Source organism: Habropoda laboriosa, unplaced genomic scaffold (assembly GCF_001263275.1).
Source record: "Habropoda laboriosa isolate 0110345459 unplaced genomic scaffold, ASM126327v1 scaffold332, whole genome shotgun sequence".
Taxonomy (NCBI): domain Eukaryota; kingdom Metazoa; phylum Arthropoda; class Insecta; order Hymenoptera; family Apidae; genus Habropoda; species Habropoda laboriosa.
This window is the reverse complement of record NW_017100453.1, coordinates 132,628-143,683: the sequence shown is the minus strand read 5'-3', so window position 1 is coordinate 143,683 and position 11,056 is coordinate 132,628.

Below are 11,056 nucleotides of genomic sequence, written 5' to 3'. Positions count from 1 at the left end.
AGCCTATATGCAGACTAGAGGCGCTGGCGTCTCGGCGGGTGAGCTGCGTCTTTTCAGCTCGGGCACCGACCTGCAGAGCCGGTAGAGATTTAAAAAGGTCTCGCTTGTACCAAGAGTGGTGGCCAGAGCTTGCATTCTGGTACCGACTTGGTAGTACTCGCGGAATTTATTCCGGGGCTACGCACTGATTGAGCGTATCTCAATCCCGCGCCCATGGAGGCCGTGTCTGCAAAGCCTTCGGGCAGGTGCGGACACGTAAATAAACACTCGGGCAATGTCCCTATCTACTTAGTCTCGCGCTGACCGCCGAAGGGTAAAGACGTATATCTGGACGAGTACCTGCTACGGACCGCCCCACCAAGCTGTCAACGAGGACAAAGGAGCAAGCGGCTGAGGATTATCAGTGCAAGTTTTCTGCCAAATATTCACGCTTGCGTTCAGAAAGAAGGCGAAAAGTGACTGTGAGTACAATCGGGTACTCACAGTGGTGACGGAAAATACGGGAATCAACGCGGCGCGTCCGAAATTTCCACCGCGTCGTACGAGTTCTCGACGAACAAGTTCACGGAAAGGATATTTTCCTCTTCAAGGAAGATATTACAGTCTTGCCTGCGTGTGTTCCCGCGGAGTTTGGTGCTAACGTAATAAAAATTCCGCATCTATCGCTCGCCTAATCCAGTGGAACAGAGAGTGAACCGCGTAAAAGCTATCTCCGGACTCGCCGGGAATAGCGAAATTTCAAAGGTAGCATCGAGTGCGCGCTGTAATACCGCGCAAAACGATATAACTAACGCCGAAATCGGTCTAAGAATCGATTTTTGGCGTCATTATATAGTTCCGCGTGTAAATCGGCGTAGCGTACGAGTGCGGTGAACATTAATGGCCGCCGAAGCGACGCCAAGTTAGTTCGCGAAAGTGAACGTGTGGCGACGCAGCGGTAGCCCCTTGCCGATGACTGCTCGGGAGCAACTGGACAAGCAGCGTCTTGATTGGCCGAAGCCCCACCGCTGTGATTGGCCGCACCAAGGACTGTTCCCTGGAGCAGATTGGTCGACGTCCCGGTGCTACCATTGGCACGCTGGACACCTGGTAAACGCGGCTATTGGCGGATCCTGTGCCTCTGGAAACAGCGGGGAGCAGACGGTGAATAAAAGCCATAAGTCCTGCGAAATTTAGAATTGCATGAAAACGAGCCGTAGAATAGAGTAGCTTCAAATAATAGCCGCCCGCCGACGCTGCATCCGTCGCCGATCGGACGGAAGAGTACCACACCGGATTTAATAACTCCGCCCGCGTGCGAAGTAGGAGCTCAAAAGATAGTGCAAATTGTGCGCGCTATAACGGAATATTCGGTTAAAATCACGAGGAAAAATCTTAAAAATTCGAATTTTGCCGAACGATTAAAATCCAAAGGCCGCCGCCGGCCGAGTGAAAGCCGCCCGAAGCATCCCACACGAATTCTAACGGGAAAAGAAACGAACACGCGCGGAAACTCGGGGTGTCGGGAAAATCGTCCGTCTCCCCGAGGTCGTCCACGACAGCAGCAACCCACGGCAACAAGAAAGAAGACAGTGCCAACGCGAATGGCGCCAACAAAGCTGGCGCAGACGAAAGCAGCTGCAACTGTGGCAGCCGCCCAGACCACCCCAGCAACATGGAGACCGAGACGGCAAGCACCAAGAGAAGGGCGAGTGCCACTCCAGAGAAACTGAAGCAAGCAGAGATGAAGAAAATAAGGACCACAGACGAAGAGGGGACAAGGGAACCACGGAAGGTTCCCGACTTAAGAGGAGCGGCGGTAGAGGGCAGAGGCACCAATGCTCCAATTCTGCCTGGATCCTCTCAAGAAAATAAACAAGGACCAAACAGCGACGATTATGAAAAACTTCCGCGAAATGCGCGGGATAATGGAGGAACTGCTGCTTCGGAACAGCTACCTCGCCGGAAGGCTGGAACAAGCCACCGGAGGAGCCAAAAAAACAGAAGCCGCCTTCGCAGGAGCGATCAAGACGCTCCAGGCGACGAAGAAGCTAGAGACAGTGGCCAAGAAGACCACCCCGCTGACTACACCGCTCACATACGCAGACAGAGTCCGCATGAGCTGCCCGACGGTAGCCCACTCAGCGGTGCAGCCACCGAGGAATGTGGTAATAATCTACCCCTCCAAGGAGGAGGGGGAGATTAGAACAAGTGAGGAAGCCAAAGAGGCTGTTTTCACGTTAGTAAACCCAAAGAAGAGAGGGATACAAATTAAAACCGTACGAAAAATCCACGGCAACGCCATCGTCGTCAAGACGAGCACGCCGGAAGGAGTGAATGCGTTCACGAAGAACGCCAAACTCAAGGAGGCCGGGCTAACAGCAAAGGAGAGAGAGCAACGTCTTCCCAGGATGATCATCTACGACATCCCAAGGGAAATGACAGAGAAGGATATAAAATCATGTCTGAAGAAGCAAAGCAGGTAAAGGATTTCTAAAGAGAAAGTCGACACAATAAAATTCTGCCACAGAACAGGCAGAAAGGACAGCGAGGAGACACACTGGGTAATCGAGGTCCAGCCACAAATACGAGCGAAATTGCTCGCGGCCAGGAAGATGTACATTTCCTGGAACGCGTGCAACGTTAAAGACTACGTGGCCGTAAGCAGGTGCTTTAAGTGCCAAGGATTCGGCCACGTAGTGAAGCACTGCAGGCAGGAAGGAGAGACCTGCAGCGACTGCGCAGAAAGAGGGCGCGACATTAAGAAGTGCCCGAACCAGAAGAAACCGGCGCGCAGCGTTAATTGCATGAATTGCCCAGCGCAGAAATTCGCTCTGGAAAAATTTGTATCAAGAACGCGTTATGAATAAACGCAACCAAGGCAAAAGAAGATCCTGCAGCTCAACATGCAGCGACCTAAGATAGTGCCACACGAGGTCCGGTCCCAGATGGAGGAACTCGACGCTGACACACTGCTCATGCAAGAACCGTACAGCGTCGGGGGAAAAATCCCCGGGTTCGGGCAAGGCATGGCGGTGATCTCCCGAGGAAGAAAGGACCCTCTCCTCACGGTATTGGAAGTTGGCAGCCTGTGCACGCCGACATGCGTGTGTGTGCAGATAGCCATCGGACAATCGGTTGTCAACGCCATCGGAAAATATGGGGCTCGGGCTGGCCCAGCTGTACAAAGTAACATCGTACTGCAGAGGGAAAAATCTAATTATCGGCGCGGACGCGAACGCGAAGTCGTCGTTATGGCACAGCAAGTGCACAGATAATCAAGTATATATTATTATAGAGGAATTTCAAGACAGATTCTACCTATCTGGCGACAAACTGGACAAGCTACCAAATTTCCACCACTCCATACACACCACCGACGAAATTCCCATTAACATGAGACAATACCGCTACCCGCTGGTACACCAGGAAGAAATCCAGGGATAAGTCGGAAACCTGCGATCACAGGAAATTATTAAACCCTCCACCTCACCATACAATTCACCGTTATGGATCGTACCCAAGAAAGCTGACAGTACAGGAAATAAACGATGGAGGACGGTGATAGATTTTCGAGCCTTGAACGAAAAGACGGTTAGCGACAAATACCCCCTCCCACAAATTACGGAAATCCTCGACAAATTAGGAGGAGCAAATTATTTTTCAATTTTCGATCTGGCTAATGGTTTCCATCAAATAGAAATGAACGCAAGAGATCGTCAGAAAACAGCATTTACTACACCACACGGACACTACGAATTTGCAAGAATGCCGTTCGATTTAAAAAATGCGCCCCCGACTTTTCAACGCCTGATGGACAAGGTCTTAACTGAACTTCAAGGAACAGAGCCCTTCGTCTACCTGGACGACATAGTAGTTTACTCATCCTCACTTCGGGAACACAAAATAAAAATCAAAAAGTTATTCAACCGACTCAGAAAACACGGACTCACTCTACGAACAGATAAATACCAATTTCTACGGAAGGAAGTAACATATTTAGGACACATAGTCTCAGCCGATGGAGTAAAACCCGATCCCAGAAACCTACAAGCAGTGAAAGAATTCCCCACACCAAAAACACAGAAAAATATCCAACAATTCATAGGTTTAACAGGATATTACCGACGATTCATTCAGGATTATTCAGCTAAAGCCAGACCACTAATTAAACTACTAGGAAAAGGAGTGCGATTCAATTGGACTCCGGAGCAACAAACTAGTTCGAAGTAATCCTACACCCTGGAGCGAAGATGCTATGACCGAAGCTCTCAAAGCAATCCTCCACTCTGGAGCGAAGACGCTATGACCGAAGCTCTCGAAGCAATCCTACACCCTGGAGCGAAGACACTATGACCGAAGCTCTCGAAGCTGTCAGATTAGGCCATATGAGCATCAATCAATCGGCCATCCACTATAATTTACCGTACTCCTCCTTGTACAGTCGTTTCAAGAGGGGAAAATACGAGGAACCGGCGGTCGGCGATATATCACAAGACGGTAGGTCAATAGGCGTCATATATCGCAAACGCCTTTGCAAGACACTTTATCGCAGTCTTTGGAACACCACGTGCAATCCTAACAGACGAAGGAACAAGTTTCCTGGGAAAAATTATGACGCATCTGGCAGAAATCTTCAAGATCAAACAATTGACTGAATCCGGCTATCGACCACAAACAAACGGATCACTGGAGAGAAGCCATATCGTCCTCACAGAATATTTAAAGCATTATATAGACACATACGAGGATTGTGACCTGTTAATCCCATTTGCAATGTTTTCATACAACACAGCAGTACACGAAGCCACCGATTTCACACCACATGAACTTGTGTTCGGAAAGATAGCACGCGAACCGACAGCATTCCCATACGGAGAAAAACTGGAGACATACGGATCATATATAACGGAATTAATTTAAAAAATGACCGAAATCCGCAACATTGCGGCCAACAATGTAATAAAAAATAAAACACGCTCCAAGCGTTACTACGACCAACATGCACGTCCCAAGGAGTTCAATATAGGACAGTACGTCTATGTGCTAAAGGAACCACGGACTAATAAATTCGATCCGCAATCCATAGGACCATTCCGCATTGAAGATAAAACTGAACAAAACTACGTGATCCTAAAAGTCAAGGAGTTCAATATAGGACAGTACGTCTATGTGCTAAAGGAACCACGGACTAATAAATTCGATCTGCAACCCATAGGACCATTCCGCATTGAAGATAAAACTGAACAAAACTACGTGATCCTAAAAGTTGATGATCGGCACACCATAATAAAACACTAAGATAAAATAAAACCAGCATATGTATCAGAAGATTCATCCGGCTAAATTTTTGTCATTACAGATTATGCTGTTGTAGCGGCACGCTACATACCTGAGTAATAAACATTCGGCGGGCAGACGGCTAGCAGGAAAAACACTTGAAAATATCAAGAACAAGCTAGCACTGTTTAGGATTCTCACGCCAGCGAAGCTATTTTTGAGAAGTCGTTTGTCAATCAATAATAAGGACGTTGGAAATTTACTCGTCCCTTACGTGAACTCTCTCGACAATCTCAATAGCGTTCGTAGGAATCCTAAACCGAGGGTCCCTCAAGGGCCTGCCGATTGAGGTTCGTAAACCTACATGTCGCACGTAGCGGCTGGGCCCGCGGGGCACCCCGCTGCTTTGCCGAATCTACGCAGGAAACATCACTCCCACCAAGTTGCTTCCCCACTCTCGGAAAATCACGCTAAGGGCGTAAAAGAGTGGGCGGTGGAATTTCCACAAAAAAGTCTAATTGGCTTAAACGGATTTCCCGTTTAGCCAATTAGAAAAAAGTAATTCCATCGAACGGGCCTAGAGAAACTAGCTGGTGGCCCGGCGAAGCAACGAAGGGCAGTCTGCTGTGGGAGGCTAATAAGTATAGTTAGCTACGGTATCATTAAGTCACGCGCATATAACAGTAATAAAATACCTTTTAAAGTACATTCGTGTCTTTATTGAACTCGCATATAATCACATCCTTCACTGTACATCACAATTTTCATCGGACTCGCGTGTGCCACAGAGGATTTCTACATTAAATCCCTGAAAGAAAACACGGGACTCTTTTACGAGGGTAACCCTTGCGGACTTACCACCTGCAGTGGCGCCTAGTAACCGCGCTAGAGGTACAGAGCTACCTATCTTCGCATATGCGAAGAACACAATATCACTCGCTGCGCTTCCAAGGAATACGGGCCACAATTACTAAGACGGTTGCAAGACACCAAAAGGTACGGCGAAATGTTCACGGCAACAATAGAAGATATACCGCGCAATAAACGGAGTGCACCTCTCGCATTCGTCGAATAAATAAGCGAAATCATATTCGGCACGCTCTCGGAAGAGGACACCCGAATTTATAATGAGCAATTGGACAACCTCCGCGACCAACAAAAGGACATGATGGAAATTGTGGGCAATCAAACCCACATAATAAGCGCCGAATTTAACAACACACACGCTCAATTCGTCAACATATCCATTGAAACATACACCTCCGCGACCAACAAAAGGACATGATGGAAATTGTGGGCAATCAAACCCACATAATAAGCGTCGAATTTAACAACATACACGCTCAATTCGTCAACATATCCATCGAAACATACGGGATGCTGAATCAAGCCACAAATCTGGCAAAATCCATGCAACAGGAAGAGGACCGCAAGGAACTAAAGGACACAATTCGAGACTGGATGAGAGGTTTGCAGGCAGCAGTCGAAGAATACCGATCGCATCTATTAACAATGATCGATGCCATCCTCTTCGCAAAACAAGGACTCCTGCACCCCGCCATCCTATCTCCACAGCACATACTGACATCTGCCACCAAAATAAAATCAGCCACATAATACACATTCCCACTGAGTACAACCGAGCTACTCTTAGAACAAATAAGCGGAATAACGCATCTAAAATTATCTTACTTCAAAGGAAGGGCCGATCCTAGAAATAACCGTGCCGCTATTGAGCGAAAAACCCTTCACGCTCCTCAAAATATACCCAAGCCCTATTACGCAAACCTTTCAAGGAAAAGAATTCACAGCATACATAAAACCAACAACCCAGTACATAGCCATATCAGCAGATAACCAGACCTACCTAAACGTTCCAGAAGAATATAAACATCAATGCTAAACACACCGAAGACTCTGAATAGGACCTGCTACCCTTCCGGCCTACAGCGTGTCCCAGAACCCCTCCTGTGAGGTAGGACTGTTAACGCAGCCAAAGACCCAAAACTGGAAGATATGCAACATATAGCTGTTGAAGGTTACCACGGACTGGTGGCAACCACTACAAAACAAACAAAAATGGTTATACTACGCAACGGAAAAGAAAGCAATCAGATTCTTCTGTAAAAACCAACCACCAGCCCTCAAATACATACATGTAACGGGAATAATGAAAATGAAACCGAGATGCCTAGCCGTTACAGATACCACACAATTGCACGCCATAGAAACCATCTCTTCCAAACTAAACCAACTAAAATATCGTCCAGAGACTCCCATAAATATATCAACTATAATACCAAACTTCGACCAACATCATATCAAGATAATAGAAGCAGCACCTCTCACGACCAACAACGATTGACAACACAGTCGTGCTGCACTCTCCCTATCACAGATTGAACAGCAGGTGAAGAATTTACGAAACGAGAAAACACACGCCCACTCTCACATCATGTGAAGCTAAGGAAAAATCGACCACCGATAATAGAAATCCAAGCCCAGCAAGAGCCAGGAACAAGCGAGTCGCCAAACATCCCCCCACTCGTATACCTTCCACCTCAAAGAATATAAGAACCCAGAATACAAAAATTTCTCACAGTTTTCGCAATGCCTTCCGAAAGTACGCAGACGGAATGCAACGAGGGACACCGAACCATCGCAGTCCAAACAGGCCACCAGGGTCATTGGATCCAAGAAATAAGACGGGGAACCTTGGTACGCCCCAAGGAAAATTTCACCCCTTTCCAAGGGACCTACGTACCGGGGAAATGGACTCAGACACCGCGACCTCGCAAGTCCAATGCAGCAACATCCACCAGGGATCAGGGAGAAGGAGCCCCAGAGTACATCTGGGAGAATGGCCTCCTCCTGGCGTTCATCACTGACGATAACATACGGGGGTGGATGCCCGGCGAATCCCACAAACGCCAGAGGACTGGAGGGGATGCGGGATAGATTTTTGAGTATATAAGGCCCAAGCGAGGACCACCGAGACATCAATCGTCAAGATGTGCCTCCTAAGAAAGCAAGCCTCGACAAGAACAGCGCGCCTCCAGCATTTCCTTACAATGCTGGCAACGACGTTTTGTACAACGAGAACGTTTTACACCAGCATGACTGACGATGTCATTTGCGCAAAATGCGCAAAAAATACTCTGACGACAGGCGAGGAGTTCAACGAGCACCACCCGGCCCGTTGGGAATCAACTCTTAAATGCAGCCAATGCAGAGAAACAGTGGTAGTGAACCGCAGGGCTACGGACTGCGAGGACTGCAGGGAGACGCTACTACAGAAGCTACCGAAACCAGAGCAGCCCCCCAAACGGCCAACACTACGTCAGTCCGCGATGCAAGACCGGGAATTCCAGGAGATGCTGGACGCAAACTGGTGTTCAAAATTCACGATCTTCGGCACGGACGAGCACACCCTGATCCACCAGGGATCAGGGAGAAGGAGCCCCAGAGTACATCTGGGAGAATGGCCTCCTCCTGGCGTTCATCACTGACGATAACATACGGGGGTGGATGCCCGGCGAATCCCACAAACGCCAGAGGACTGGAGGGGATGCGGGATAGATTTTTGAGTATATAAGGCCCAAGCGAGGACCACCGAAACATCAATTGTCAAGATGTGCCTCCTAAGAAACCAAGCCTCGACAAGAACAGCGCGCCTCCAGCATTTCCTTACAATGCTGGCAACGACGTTTTGTACAACGAGAACGTTTTACACCAGCATGACTGACGATGTCATTTGCGCAAAATGCGCAAAAAATACTCTGACGACAGGCGAGGAGTTCAACGAGCACCACCCGGCCCGTTGGGAATCAACTCTTAAATGCAGCCAATGCAGAGAAACAGTGGTAGTGAACCGCAGGGCTACGGACTGCGAGGACTGCAGGGAGACGCTACTACAGAAGCTACCGAAACCAGAGCAGCCCCCCAAACGGCCAACACTACGTCAGTCCGCGATGCAAGACCGGGAATTCCAGGAGATGCTGGACGCAAACTGATGCTCCAAATTCACGATCTTCGGCACGGACGAGCACACCCTGTGCCTGACCTGCGCCAAGGACCTGAAGCACCCGGACAGGCATGACGGACACGAGCCAACCCGGACCCCGGCGACCGGCCCTTGCGATAATTGCGGAGCGACAATTAACATCATCCGGAGCGCACGCGAGTGCGAGGAATGCACCCTGCGCCTTGCCAGAAGGCTAACGCATTATAGACGCCATCAGGTACGGCGCTAATCCGGGGACGACCTTCCACCGGCCAACCATTGGGGATGTCTGAGCGGAGCAACGACCACATGGACCGACCAGACGTACACCCCTTGTAAATCTAAGCACTTTCCTTTTGTTATATACTTATATATATTAATTTTTTTTACACATTTTTTTTTTACATTACATTTATACTCCACATCATACTCTTATACATATGTAGCGTGTAACTAGTGCGCGCCAATAGAGAGTAAGTCACACCTAGGCCCGCGCCAATAGCAAATAATATTAACACGCACCAATAGGGTGCGAGCGTAATTAGTAAATTAGGTACCTGAAGCGTGTACCGATAGGGCACTCTCCACGGTCCGCGCACAGGAAAAGGGCGTATATAAGGACGCCCGAAAAATGGCAAAACAGGTAGTCCGGGACAGCGAACTGAGGAAACCCTGTACTCGATTTAACTAAACATTTAAACCAGCGAACTCTGTAACGACGAATAAATCTTGTTCAACACAAACTGTAATTGTAAACTCGACGTAGTTGTGGCCCCCTGTGTAAATTAAGCCCCCTGTGGCGGCTTAAATTGCAGAGGCATCGTAAGAAACGATGTTCCCTCTAAGGGGGGAGATGTTACGTACGCAGATTAGCCGACACAGCAGCGCCGAGACATCCGCCTAGGGCTCACCCCCTTGAGATAAAATAAACGAACGCGTTTCGTTCTCGTGGGAAAATTAGGGCCCCCACCACCCAAAAAAGACAGATTTTTGGGTATATAAGGGCATGATTTTCGATGAACTTTAAAGTAGAGCCGTATTCCCTTTCAATTCCCTTTCAAGCAACCAAGTATAATACTAAACTCGTAAGTGTCGATAAGAAGTTGCATATCTGAAAGACCATTCAGCATGAAGCGTGCTGAACCTTTGGGAAAGGTTCAACTCTCTGATTGAAGCCAAATTTACCACAGACCTGATGGCATCCTTCAGGAAAAATAGCCTTGACTATGCAGTCAAAAAACTAAATAAAATACTGGAAAAGATTTGCAAACAAGCAATTCCCCGAAAGAAATCTATGGGGAGGCCCGTTCCCTGGTGGACGGGCACTCTTACAAATTTATGTAAGGACGTAATGAAATGTAAAAAAGCAATGACGAGAGCGCGCAAGCTGCAGCTACAGAATGCGATTCCTAGCTGTTGCACTAAATACAAGCAAGCCAGAAATCGGTACGTTAATGAAATCAGGAAGCAAAAGACCGAATCCTGGAAAAATTTCGTAAAGGAGGAGGGAAACCGGGAGCCATGGAGCCTTATCCATAAAATGCTGAGAAACAAAATACAATCACAGAGTAATGTGGGTACTCTAAAAATGCAAAACGGCAGCATGACGAACTCCTGGCAAGAGTCAGTCACGCTGCTGTGTGAAAAGTTTGCACCAAGGGACAATAGAGAGTCAGAGAACGACGCTCACAAAGAGATAAGAAATAAAAACAGCAAATACAAAAACCAAAATCTGAAAACAAATATTACCCATATTGAAATTAACAATGCCATTTTAAATACCAAAAATGAAAA